General features: G+C 43.2%; 1 protein-coding gene across 4 annotated transcripts in view; it reads right to left on the bottom strand.

Moving 5' to 3' along the window:
• PCMTD1 (protein-L-isoaspartate (D-aspartate) O-methyltransferase domain containing 1) overlaps positions 1 to 11,389 on the bottom strand; it is a 59,305-nt gene extending 47,916 nt beyond the window's left edge. For 3 of the 4 annotated variants that reach the window (XM_057734762.1, XM_057734761.1, XM_057734764.1), the window contains exon 1: positions 11,176 to 11,301. The gene's annotated coding sequence lies outside the window, so the exon portion shown is untranslated. Of the gene's footprint in view, positions 1 to 11,175 lie in introns of all 4 variants that reach the window. The other variant, XM_057734766.1, reaches the window with a different exon arrangement.
• Between the last annotated feature and the right edge of the window lie 3,181 nt (positions 11,390 to 14,570).

The following is a 14,570-nucleotide window of genomic DNA, read 5'->3' on the forward strand; positions in this document are numbered from 1 at the left end:
GGAATGAGATCAGGGTGCAGGTAGGGCTGCATTCCTTTCTGGAGGCTCTACACGCACGGGGTTTACTCTCTCATTTTCAGAAGTCTAGTGTCCGTCTGCTTTCTTCGGCTTCTGACCCTTCCTGCATCTTCAAAGCCAGCCACATCAGGCTGAGTCCCTCTCACTCTGCCTCCTTCTTCCACTTCTAAGAAACCTCGTGATTACTCTGGGCCCAAAAGTAATGCAGCACACTCTCCCTATCGTAAAATCAGCTGATTAGCACCTTAATTGCCTGGGTCTGAGGGTAACTACTGACTGTCTAGGAATTAAAGCATGAGCACCTGGGGGAAGGGGGCATTACCTGTCTGCCACACTCCCCAAACTCTACAGCAGAATGCTGCTCCACAGGGAATTACTGTGTACATTTGGGGACTGAATCCATCCTACTCACCCAAGACACAGGAAACGAAATAAGAGATGACAAAGATAATCAATGACAAGAGATACACTCATATTCTTTGACAGAACTTGGGATTCATTTTCTTTTATATATAAGGCACGGTCACATTAAGACAACCTGAAGTCCTCTGAAACAATCATAACTACACCACAGACTAACTGTACAAGGACTTTAAAGATGACCCTGAAACTCAATTTGAAGTACTAACTGGAAACACTGCAACAAATAAAACTATCAATTTTTTGGTTTGGTTATTCTTAAGGCATGTAATAATTTTTTCTTTTAAAAGAAAATGTATGCCCAGTCCTAACCCTTGAGCAGTATCACAAAAAAACTTCAGCATTGCTAATATATTAAACCATTGGGAGAAACTGTGCCTAAGCTTAAAACCACTTCAGGCTCAAACCTGCTTAATTCCTGACCTTACTCTTAGGACAGTGAGAGCCACTACACAGATTCATTCTGAGTGCTGACAAAAGTTCAGTTCAGCCTAAGTAAGAGCCTGTACGTGAGAGCTGGCACCTTTTCTCAGCTTGTCAGGATATTTGCAGCAGATTCAAAACTGTCCAAACTTTAACGTAGTATGATTTCAGGTGGGCCTCAGGAGGGAGTACCCTTTTAAAACGGACTGCCCTGCAGGTGGTGCTTTGTGTGTTACCACTAAAAATGAATGGGACAACACGTGAACCAAAAGAATACTAAGACAATTAGGAGGAGGACTTGATTTTAATAACGCCCTACACAACACAAGCCACTAATGGATATAAGAGAAAGCAAGCACACACTGAACTTTATAAATAAGCTTTGGGCTAACAGTGAGAAAAGGGCCCAGAATCAAACATATTTATGAAGGTCTGAACTCCTGGACTTTACCTTAACACTGACCATTGACCTTACTATCAACTATACCTCAGTTTTAAGAATTAAAATAAAGTACATATTCAAATTTAGTAAAATCCATTTTATCTAGCACCATTGAGAGTAAAAAGAACTAACGTTACAGATAACTGAAAGACAGCTCTTTAAGCTTCAAAGATTGAAACTAACTGATGAAAGTTTTCCTACAGTGTGATGGTCCAGAGTCTTATAGAATACCTGGTATCATTCAGCACTTCCTGATGGTTCCAAATCACTATGAACAACGTGAGTGACAATGGTACGTCAGGAGCACCTCAGGGCTAGCGGGTGCAGGACCAACACTCCACAGTTTAGAACTCTCTCTTCCCCTCTCGCTGCAGTAATTTCTCATGTCTTGTTGACCAGATGACTGAAGTCTGCTTTGTTTTACACACGATCACGTGGGGCTTGATGTGGCTCCACAGCCACCCTGTCCTGGCTCCCAGGCTCCACCAAGGCTTTTCACCTTTTCCCGCCTGACTCCACGCACACGATACTAGGTGAGGCTGCCCCCAAGTCTGGCCTCTCCTTTAAACGGACGCTGCTGCTGTGTGAGGTTCCTCACTTGGCCAAGTGACAGCTGACCTCATAATCTTTGAAAAGTAGTGTGAGACTCATAAAACATTATTACCTTTATCATTAGTGCAACTGTCATTATTTGAGCACTTACTGCATATAAAGCTTTGGTATTTTAACTCATTTAATTTTAACAAAACTCCGTGTAATAGTATTACTTCCAAGGACAGGGATTTGCCTAACTTGCTTGGGAGGCAGAAGGGGCTTTGAGTTCTAGGTCTATTCTCACACCAAGCCCTTTGTCCTTAAAGACTGCAGATCATTTCACAGGAAAGAAAGCAGATTCAGCAGATTCAGGAAAAGGAAGTAACTCTGAGACTCAGTTAATGCATCTATAAATGAGACTAATGATATTCGCCAGACAAGATACTCTTTGACAAGGCTGTTGTAAAGATTAAATGGAAGTTATATGAAAGTGTGAAAATGTTAAAGCACTGAGACATTAGCATCTCGTACTGCACAGTTCCAGGGAGCATGAGGCACACACAGTGTGAGACTTCCTAAGGCAGTGCAGGGAGTGGTAATCACACTGTGTGTGTGTGAACGGGGCCTCTTGGAGCTGTGCACCTCAGATGTCCACGTACACGTGCATATGCAGGTGTGGGCCCACAGACATATACAATGTGCGATCTAGGCACAATAAAATCAGGGACTATTAAAATAAACTGTGACAACTGAACAAGTCCTTAACAAGAAAAAGAAAGCTTACAGAATGCTTTTTTGCCATAAACAATAAGGCGGCTCAACTACTTTCAGACCATGGTGATTTCCCTCCCTTTCCTTCAGAACCAAACCAATTTCAGGAGCAGTTACAATACAGATATTTACATAAATCACTGTAGAAAAGCCTAAATCTTTCTTTTTCCATTTCTAATTTCTCTGGTTCATAAAAATACAGGATCAAAATCACTCTATTTGCAGGAAAAAAGTCAAGTCCATTAAACCATTAAAATGGTTTAGAAGTATTTGAAGTAATTCTTTTACTATGGGATTTATTCAAAACAATACATGTTAAATCACTATAGACCACTGCCAGGCTTTTTCTTAAAATTGTAGTAACTACCTTAATGTGTTCCAAAGTTTGCTCTTATATTTGGGTATCAAGGTGACCATGAATTTAAAAATCTACTCTAGTCATCAAGAGACTACAGTGCAAACAAGAGACTAAAAAAGTATCAGGACTTAGAAGAGTCATAGGCATAAAATACCCCATTCTTCTAAATGTCAAACAAAGAAAGGTGCATTTTGTATTTGTTATTGAGCTATGGCATTTCTAAATATTTTTTTCTAATAAACTTAAGATCCAGTATTTTAAAGATGGATTAAAAAAATACAATGATACATAATCAGAATAAAAGCTCTGAACTATTAAACTAGGAGCAGCGACAGAGGTGGATACCAACCCACCTACTGACACACATGTGGCTCCCACCACCAACAGCTAGACCACTGAGCACTTGGCCATGCATGTGCACAAGTCACTCGGCACGCTAAGCGAGGCCCAACCACATCCTTGGTTACCTGGCAAAGCATCCAGGTCAGAGAAAACTCAAGCACTCACGTTTTCCACTCTTCTATCACCAAATATTTGTGGCTTATATAGCAGCAGGATTTATAAAGCTGGGCTTTTCTAGTTGGTGTTCTCATTAATGGAGAAATCTCTCAGAATTAACTAGAGGACACACCACTCCAGGTGATGACATTCCCAACAATCTGTTTCTTGTTTAGCCATATTTTCTAGTCTTCCTAGAATGAATTCTTACTGCTATTATGTGTGGCACGATCTGGGGATGAAAAAAACAAATGACCTTTTTACCTATTATTTCTACAATGGCCAGGGAAGTGTGTGTAAGTGACCAAAAGAGTATTACAGGTGTTCAGAAATGACTCAGTGCAAATGAACCCGTTGCAAAAACCTAAACCACATGGACCCAAGCAGCATATACAGCACCAGCATAAGAAGAAATGACATAGCTATCGAACACCTAAAAATTAATTTTTTGATGCCTATCAGAAAAACACTCAAATCCCATATTTAGGACAGAATGACTGAAAAATAACAAAGAAAAGACAATTCATCCTATTCAGTAGCCATATCTACTACATTTAAGAAAAAACACAGCTTGGGAAACCTTAAATGACTTGTTAGGAGCATCCTGTTAAGCCAGCTACACAACTTTAGCAGCTGTTACACTTTACATAATAACACTCTGTATTTATAGCACCCCTGGGTCTGAAGGAATCAAAGAGCATTCACTATTTACCTGGTATCCCATCATCGCCTTATTCATTTGTTATTCCATATAATTCTGACTTTCATTATTCTTACCATTACTTGTTATTCAATAAGATTCTGACATTTTTAAGATGCATGAATGTTATTTTTGTTTATACAAAAGTCTGAAAGGAGTCACACCACACTGTTAAAAAGCCATTATTATTACCCAAGCAACCCGTGAGGAATAGATGTGGATGGCGGAGGTTTGCTAAAGGAGGAATTTGTTTAACTTCCTTTATTTCAGTAGTTTAAATCTTATCTCTGAACATATAATACTACTACAGTAAAAAATTTAATGACCTCATAAAATATATTGTGTGGCTGGCCAGGACATTTCCTTCTAGATGACACCCAGGGATCTTAATTCCTGAAGAGACTTCCTATGTTAAACACACTATTACAGGCCACAGACCCAGACACGAGTTTCCAGCCATCAAGAATCATTTCCAAGCACAGAACTTCTAAAAGCAGGCAGAGCTGGCCTCGCCCAGAGCAGACAATTGGTCCCAGGAGCTACTGCCAATCACCACTGCCATTCCTACTCTTCCCATCCAATTGTCAACCTCGGACTCCAGCAAGCATCCTCACAGGGTCCCATTCTTCTCTCCATTCACTTACCATTAATCATCAGGCCTGAAAAGGAACCCATTTCGTTCCCTACCAAGAAACATCCATTTCAGCTTTCAATTTTTATTTTTACCTAGAGAGAAAGGTCTTCTACTTTTTATTTCTCTTCCTTCAAACAGTTGCCTTAGTGGGTATAATAGTAAAAAACTGAAAATAATTCAAATGTCCATCAATAGGAATACAGTTAAATAAATGATAAAATATACAATCTATATACATAGCAATATAGAGCAGAGACTGTGAGGCTGCAAAAAAAAATTCTTGAAGAAATTCTTTACCTACTGTTATGAAATATTAGAGATACGAGTGAAAAATACAAGGGAAACTGTTTGCAGTTACCTCATCCTAACTGGAAAGAAAAAGAGTATTTATTCAAATTTACTTGTATACAAATACAGTAAATTGTTTTTTTTGTATTATTCCAGAGATAAGTGGCTACCTCCCAGCGGGCAAAATCGGAGGTTGAGGAGAAGTCATTTTCAGTCTATAACTTTTTATACCACTTAAACACTGAACAATGTGACTACAGTACCTATTTGCAAAATCAATTAATTATTTTAAACTTGCTTAAAAGTTTTATCTTCAGAGACGTATTTGTGATTAATCCTTTATACAGTTGAGAGCAGGAAGACTGACAAATTGATTAGTCTGAGAGTCAATCTCGCTTTTTATAATCATGCATTTAGTCTTGCAAAAAGAAACCCCAATGTCTCCCCCATCACCAGCACCAAGACATCCTACGTTCTCAACTCCTAACAGGAGGCATTATGGTTCTATATAATAAAGCAAAAACTAATTACTTAAATACTTATATTATATTACTTAAGCTGTAAACAATATAAGATGCAAAGGCAGATATAAGAGAAACATACAATTTTAACCTCTGCATGCTAACCATTAACCCTGATATAGTCAAAACAGTCTGAAATTCCACATGAACTCTTCAGTTCATAAGCAGACTTACGATGTATAATCTGTGTGAGGGCATTGCAGCTCATCAGAAAGTTGGAGCTTCCTGGTGTCACCAAAAGAAATAAATGACACTGCAGGACAGGCACAGCTCTACTCTCCCATATCTAAGTGAGCACAGAGAAAGCTGTGAGGCCAGAAAGCTTATGAGAATATTGTAGTTTGAAAATGTGTCTAATTCAACAGCATGCATAAAAAATTTAAATGTCAAACCTTTAATTTTAAGAATTTACATACATATGTTAAATATTTATGTACAATTGTCAGTAATTCAGCCATGAGCATATAAAAAAACAAAACTGAATTTTTAAAAATAAACAACTTGGGACTTCCCTGGTGGCACAGTGGTTAAGAATCTGCCTGTCAATGCAGGGGACACAGAATCAAGCCCTGGTCCGGGAAGAGCCCAGATGCCATGGAGCAGCTAAGCCCATGAGCCACAACTACTGAGCCTGTGCTCTTGAGCCTGTGCTCTAGAGCCCGTGCTCTGCAACAAAAGAAGGCACTGCAATGAGAAGCCTGTGCAACACAACAAAGACCCAACACAGCCAATTAATAAATAAATAAACAAATAAAATTTTTTAAAAATAAAATAAACAACTTACCATAATTATCTATAAATGAATCAGGAAATTAAACTCATTTGATAGCCTACAACAAGATAGTCTGGTTTTGTTACATATACAAAATTAAAAACTCCAATAAACTATTGTGTGTCATCTACTAACTAAAATCAAATACTACCCAAATTGCCATTAACTAGGCAGGTAACCGGAGATCATTTTCACATTCATTCACACACATCTCCTGAGCACCCATAACACATGGTTTCTGCTTTTGAGCATTTTACAATCCAATTACAACTGTTACAGTACTCAAAAACAAATTCAGAGCAGAGAGTTCTCACCACAAGGTTAAGCAACTATATGAATTGAGAGGAGGCCTTACTAGCAGATGGGGAAGAGGAGCCCTAGGAAAATATAGCACAGCAGCTAGCCTTCTACCTGGAGGATCTCGACAGGCAGAGATGGGAAAGGGAGGAAATTCCAAGCAAAAACGCATAAGACATCAGAAGTCTGAATAAAATAAGAAGCAAATTTGAGGAGTGCTGGGGCCACGTAATGCAGTTTTGAAAGGCAAAGGTGAAGAACAAGGACTGTATTCCAGAGTCAATCGGGAGCCACTCGGTGAAGGTGCAGAGGTCAAGAACACCCAACTGGAAGGCATGCCTGGGATTCAAACTCCAGTTCTTCTACCTACTAGCAACTCCTTCAGGCTCATGAAGTCTCAACTTCTTCCTCTGTAAAGTGGCATAATAGTACCTACAACATAAAACTATAATGAGGACCAAATGAGACAAAGCGCACAGCACAGTGACTGTCAGAAGAAACATTCAGTACGTTTTGAGGTTTGGTTTTGCTTGCTCCTGCAGGCAGGGAAAAAAAAAAAAGATCAGGGCTGCATTTAGGACAATTAATTTGACAGCAGCATGCATGATGAATGGCAAACCCAGAGGTTAGGGATGTCTCCTACCAATGGCAGCTGAAGCAAAGGGATTAAAAGTATTTCACTGCTGGGCAAATGGTAAAGAGGCAGGAGAACCAGGACCCACATGCTGTAAACGACAGATCACTTCTAAGAAAAAGGAGAGTGAAGCACTTAGGGTGTCCTCTGATTTTGAGCCTAAATGACTAAGAAAGTGTGAGGATCGTTAATATAAACAAATAAATGAAAGAAAAAGAATTAAATTTGCAAAGAAAACACTTCAATTCTGAATCTATTTGAGTCAAGATAAAATGACAGCCACTTTTCTTTTTCCACAAGGAAAACAAAAGGCAAGTCTGAAGCTTGATGATGCAGAACTGCAGCCTCAGCAAAGAGGGAATGAACAGGGGAAACCAGGGGCCTGTGGGGGCCAGAAAGGAGCGAACACAGCTCCAAAGAGGGAAATGAGAACTCTATCTCAGGTAACACCTGTACTCAAGTGAGATGAGAAAATAAACAAAGGCTGCAGGGACGACTGAGTCTGAGGTGCTGGCCCGCAGGAGGAACAGGAAAGACAAGGGCTGCACGGCACTACACGGTCCACAGCTCTCAGATGCTCATTTACACTTGAGATTATACACTGAACTGACTTATGATAATGTGGTTACTACAGGTTTACAAGAGCCTGCACGTTACTGCAAAGTGTTAATTATTGCAACTCAACCCCCAGCAGGACACAGCTAATACAGGATAATAACCATAATTAGATTTTTTTCAGTATCTCAAAGCTCAAAGAACTGTAACTTTCAAGTTCTTATCTCCCTTGACCTCCATCCACACAGCTGACTCTTTCAGGAACCACCCCCCCCCTTCCCTCTGTCTACTCTGAGGGCCAAGTCTCTGGTTTTCTCCCCTCTATCTTGGTTCTCTTGTATCTTAACTAGTTTCTCCCTAGAAACAGAGCTATCAGAGATCAGGTCCTTTAGGCAATTCCACTAGATTTTAAACTCTGGATCATAGCTGATGCTTTTGTTATCATTCATAGGACCTCAACAGTTTACTGATTTCTGGCTACTCATGAAAGTATGCCCCCCCAAAAGGATTTTTAGGCTAAACTGGAAAACTTTTTGTCATGCTTCCCATCAGCCATAAGATCTCTCTTATTAATTTTTGAGAATATGCACATACAGCATTGGATTCCCCATCCTAACGTATTCTAAAGATATCTGGCTGGTGTTGAACTGCTTTTTGTATCCCACAACCATAAACCCACTCACATTCAGCATAAGTTGTCCAAGAGACACGTGATGGCAGATATGTGATTACCATTCTTACCAACTGCCAAGAATAAAAGCTCACATATTTTCCTATATGGGTTTCTTCTCAAACACATACTACAACTGATCATACTTTAACTTCAGCATTTACTGTATTTCCTTAAACCACACAGTTGTCACATCTGCTGGAAAACCAAAACAGATTAATAACTGTAATATTATGACATATACTCTATTAAATTGCCCGTCATGATGCAGTTTTAGAAGATAAATAATAAAAACCAAAATAAATAAATTTTAATCTTTTTAGGGCCCTCTTTGTATTCTTTTCATTAGTTTACAAAGAGTAACTGGGTTCATAAAAATAACACTAAATGAAATGAGACTAGTCTATAAGTAACAAAAGCATCTAAGAGGTACAACTTACTATGACATCTGAATTTAGCACGGCATCAAGCGGACTGACTGAAGACTAAAGCAACACAATCCCCCATCTTCCTGGTTAATGGCATCACCTCAACGAATTCAATATTTTAATAACACACCATCAGAAACCTCATCTAAAAAGACATCACTGGAGTTTCACACTAATTATCCTTTAGATTATTTTTCAATGCATACAATTCTATTCACGTCTCTACTTTGTAAGGAACATCTCCAAGCCAAAAAGGAGAAGGAAACTCTAAGATCAATACTTCTTTAAAGTAATTTTCATTAATGGGGGGGCAGCAAGGCAGAGCAAAAAACAGGTTCTTGGAAGCATGTCTGAAGCATGAAGCATGCCTGAGTCTAATGTAGTCACCACCACTAAAAAGGCAATGGGTCAGTTTAATCTCTCAGAGGCTCTGCTTAAAAATCCACAGACTGGAGAGAATGCCACCTATGCTGCGAGAAACACATAAGAAAGAGCCTTCTATTATCAGCAAGGAGAACTAAAAATGCCATGGATTCTTTTGATTCCTTCTAAACACAGTTTCCCAAATAATGAAATGCTACACAACTGGGCTTATGATTTCAGGCTAATTGTTGCAAACCAGATGGTTCTTTGTGATTACCTTTCTCGGTTCTGTTTTCCCTAGAAGCCAGCACCAAGATGAAAACACACTACATTTTCAATAAATACAAGGCAGTGATTAAATCAACAAAGCCTCCAGTTCTTCTGCACACAGAAATATAAGATACAACAAATTTCCTAGCTTTCTGTCCTACTGAATAGTAAGCAGCTGCTACCATCCTTCCACTTGACAGCTTACTCCCTACGGTTTACCTTTTACCTGCCTGAAACACAAACTTGTGGGCCACTGACCTCCTACTTTACCTCTTCTTCAAACACGGGTCAGCTCATATCTCAGGGACTGAATTTATTTTCAACTGACCACACGGAATTTGTTTACTCTGAAAAATGCTCTTTAAAAAACAGAAAATAAAGTATTTTAGTAACCTGCTTTATGAAGTTATCCAGGCCTCCTGTAAGGTGCCATTAAGCTCCATGTAAACATATTACTCAATTTCCTAATATGTAAGTATCCCCAACTGGCTTCAGACACTGCCAAAGTTTACCACATTATGTTTCAAAATATTAGTTTGTAGACCTTATTAAAAGCTAATTAAAAGCTAAAAGATTATAGAAATATTGATGACAATGTTCACTGATTAAAAACAATATAGCTGTGTAGTTTTTTAAAAGAATGAGGTATGTAATAAAATGGAAAAATAACCATGAGTATTGTTGGCCGATAAAAACTATATGCTATAAAAGATCCCAATCTTGTTTTTTGTTTTTGTTTCACTGAAGTATAGTTGATTTATAATATCGTGCCAATTTTGTTTTTAAAATATATTTATTACATGCACAGAAAAATCCTTAATGGCTAAACACCACACGGGGCGGGGCGGGAAGCAGAGTTCTTCATTGCTGGGCTGCTTAATTTTTTCCTAAGGAGCATGTAACACTTTTGTAATAATGACAGATAAAAAACTGGGAGAAAAAAGACTACTGGTAAAACCATACTTCCTCCTCCGTACCCAAATGATTCTAATATGTAAACTTGAAAGCATAGGATCTCTCAATATTAAAAAAAAAAAAAAAAAAAAAAAGAGGACAAACAAAAAAACAGTACTGGAAATGGGGCGGGGGGAGCCCTGGACTCGCAAATTCCTCCCGGTGAGGTTCCACCCCTGGTGCCCTCGGCACGAGCTCGTGCTTCACCGCAGTAAACGCCCAACCAGAAACCGCAGACGAGAAACCTCAGGCTGCGCGGTCCCAGCCCCGACCCCCGCCCCCCGCCCCGACACCCCCCACCCCCTCCCCGCGGCCTCAGCGCCCGGGCCGCCCGAGCCGCCGCCGCCGCCGCCGCGGGCAGCTCCGCCTCCTCCAGGCCCGACGGCAGCAGTCACGGGGACGGGGAAGGCCCGGCGGCGGCCCCGGGCCCCGGCCCCTTCGACCCTACCGTCTCCTTGGACCCCCCGGCCCCCAGCTTCCCCTCAGCCTCCCCGGCCCCCTCGACCCTGACGACTTCCCGGCCCCCGACCCCGGCCCCGGCCCCCGACCTCCTCCCGCCCCCTCAGCCGCCCAGCCCGGACCTCTGGGCCCCGCCCCCGCCCCTAGCACCGAGCGGCGGCCTTACCTGGGGCGAGGCAGTCGGTGGGCCCGCCGCAGCGGACGCAGGTAAGGCGCTGGGACTCCGCGGCGGCCGGCGCCGCCACCAAAACAACACGTCTGCCGCCGCCGGGGGGAGGAGGGGCGGGCCCGGACGCAGGCGGGGGAAGCCCGAGTGCCGCGGCCTCGGAGCCCGCGGGGACCGGGCATGCGCGGACGGCGGCGGGCGCGAGGGCCGCCGCCGGGACGCCGAAAGTCTACAGGGCCCGGGGACGCCCCACCCGGTCCCGCCCCTCGGGTCTCCCCGCCCCCAGCCCCAGCCACGCGAGATCTTGACGGGGGCCCGGGGTCGCGGCGGCAGAGAGAGATCCCGCGAGAACAGACCCCCGACTCGCCGCAGTCGCAGCCGTCCCGCGTGTGGCAGCTCTCGGGGCCGGGCCTCGGCGGGCGGATACCCGCCGGCTGGTCCCGGCGGCGAGGCGGTCCGCGAGCCGGAGCCGCTCCGCGGTGCCCGCCGCCGCATGGGCGCCTGTGGTCCGTCACGGGAGGGCTGCCGCGCGGGGGGTGGGGGTTCTGCCGCGGCGGAACCCTGGATGCCGCGCTGTGGCCACCGCGGCTGGTTGCGTGCGGGAGCGGCTCCTCGGCCCGCGGGGCGGAGACTCCGGGGAAGAGATCGCGGGCGGGCGGGCTCCCGAGCAGGGCTCTCAGCGCCCGGCGGCCTCCTGCGGTGAGCTGGGGGGCCCGCGCGCGGCCGCGTGAGGGGGGCGGCTGAGAGCGCGCCGCGCCACCCGCCCGGCCCCCGCGCCCTCCTTCTCCCTTGCTGGTTCCGTCCTGCCGTGGGGCTTTTTCAGAGTTCTGGACTTTTCTTCATCTTCTTCCGCGACGGCATGAAACTCGACCGCGTGTCGTGTTTAGCGCGTGCCGTGGCGCGCAGACAGGCCCAGATGCTGTTCCCGCGGGTGAGTGACGCCACGGCGAGTCGGCCGGCAGCCCCGCGTCTCCCTAGGCTGCCCCGCCTCCAGGCCGGTCTGACCGTGCCTCCCTGTAGCACACGTCCTGGATGCTGTGCTTGTGCGAAGTGTGTGCCCTGCTGCAAGGCTGCTGCTCTGCAGTTGATAAATTCTGAGTCCCAAATTAGCCCGTCATCCTGAATTATTTAGAGATTTATTTAGACTTTGATGAATCTAGATGCCCTCCAGTTTATTCCCAGAGTTCTTGGCCCATGTTGCAGCAAGTCTGGACCTGGCAACAGGAAAAGGAGCACTTGCTGTGATAACTTAATGCTTCACACCAGGTTGCTTCAGTTTTAATGTGAAGCAGAAAATAGCCAGCGTGAATACTTTGTGAATACAGAGTCCTGTGTAGGCAGGACCGTTGTAATATCGAAGATGCTCTGTTTTTTGCACACATAAGGCTATCGACTGAAAAAAAAAAAAAAGCACACCATGAGAGTTGTGAGTCAAGTTTTATTTGGGGCAAGATCAGGACTGTAGCCTGGGAGACCGCATTTCAGCTTGCGCTGAAAAACTGCTGCAAAGAGGTGGAGGGGCCGTCAGCATTGTATATGATTTTGGTGAAGGGGGGTTACATACGCGTTTCGGCAGAGGCTCGCTGCTAGTCACGCGGAGCAGATGTCGCTGTGTATGCTTTTAGTGCTTTTCTAGATATGAGAAGATGCAAGAGTTGGGCTCTAAAAATCTCCTGAAAATATCTGACCATCTGAAGGCCAGGGCTGCCAGTTTTTCCCAGAGCACAGAGGGCCTCATTCCTGATCTCCACCCTGAACTCCTCTCAGGGGATGTGGAAGGTCAGCAGTTGCAGCGGCTTGTGCTTTAATCCTTGTGGAGGTAGCTAGCAAGTGCCCGTTTGTGGTTGGCAAGGCATGCTTATTAAACTAAATCAAATTCAGGATACAAACTGCTGTCACCATCCTGCGAGTTTACATTTCCCAAAGTCATGGCAAGAGTTGCTGCATGTTTTCCTCAGCCTCAGGATTGGAGGTCTTCGAGTGTTGCCCAGATTAACATTAAATCGCCTAGCTATGTGCAGACATGTCTGTTGCATAATGCGCCTTGGTTACGGTTTATAGTGAAAGCCAAGTCTGCTCTGAGGCCTGAAAGAATTTCCTTGTATCTTTCATTTGACCTGCAATGTCTGGGGAAAATCCAGAACTAAATCCTACTAAATATGGAACTGTTTTGTTCTGCAGTTTTATTTCCTTGTACTATTTTCAGTACAGTTACAAGTCCATCGCTTCAGTACAGTTACAAGTCCATACTCCCTTTCTAATAAAAGAGAATTCGTTTCACTGTACTTACTTTTCTGTTTGAAAAACAAGGGCAACATATGGGCATTTCCTTGCTGATTTCAAGAAACTTAAATTTAGTTTGTTGGGAAGATGGTAATGTTTTCTAGAGTAGGACTAGAATTTGAAAATGAAGGCAGAAGCTTCAGATCCTACATTCCAGAGAGGTGATATCTGTATAATTTACAAATCAAGGAAATGTAAAGCAGTCTCAGAGCTGACAGAGATGAAAGGGAATCTTTTAACTTCGTGACACTTCTTTTTTCACAAGATATCTCCTTGGTGTTGTGTCCCACGGAGGTCACTTAACATTACTCCACATACTGAGAAACATTATAGTCAAAATCAAGGATTTCTCTATGACAACATAAAAGTACTATTCTCCAGAAAAGTGAAATAGACCTTAAATCAGTGGTTCTCAAAATGTGGTCTGGGCCCAGAGGCATCAAACCATAAGGGAACTTACCAGAAGTGCAAATTCAAGGGGCCCCACCCTAATTTAACAAGTCCTCTGGGTGATTTTGATCAATGCTAAAAGTTTGAAAATTCACTTTTTCGGTACTTTTTTTCTAAAGTACATGTAATTCACAGATATGAAACTGGGTGGAAAGTAGGCTTGCTTTGGTGAAAACACTCCATTCCTGGTATTCCCAGTGTCTATACATCATCTCCTGACTAAGAGAACTGCACCTTCCCCAGTGGTTCGTCCTTCATGAGCCTTTCTCAATCCTTTGAGCCGCAATATGAGGTTGTTTTGTTAATATTGTTCACGTTCAAAGACACTATTTGTGATGGTGGATGTGAAGGACAAGACTGCTCAAGCAATCTTTTCCATGTGGAAAAAATCTCCCTGAATTGTGCACCATTGCTGCTTCTGTGGGCCCCAAACTTTAGTGACTGTTCTTTATTTTTTTTCCTTCCAAACTACCCACCCAGAATGCCAGGTTGATTAACAGACTCTATTAGTTTCCCAGCATTTCAAAGCTATTCTGTATTTTCTGAAACTTCTTAATATGTTAAAAAAACAAACAAAACCTGTGGCAAAGTTTATGTAATTTTATAAGGGTCTTAAAAAACCAACCTGAAACAGCAAAGAATTCAATTCTGAGACCAAACAA

Source organism: Hippopotamus amphibius, chromosome 5, assembly GCF_030028045.1.
Source record: "Hippopotamus amphibius kiboko isolate mHipAmp2 chromosome 5, mHipAmp2.hap2, whole genome shotgun sequence".
NCBI classification, from domain to species: Eukaryota; Metazoa; Chordata; class Mammalia; order Artiodactyla; family Hippopotamidae; genus Hippopotamus; species Hippopotamus amphibius.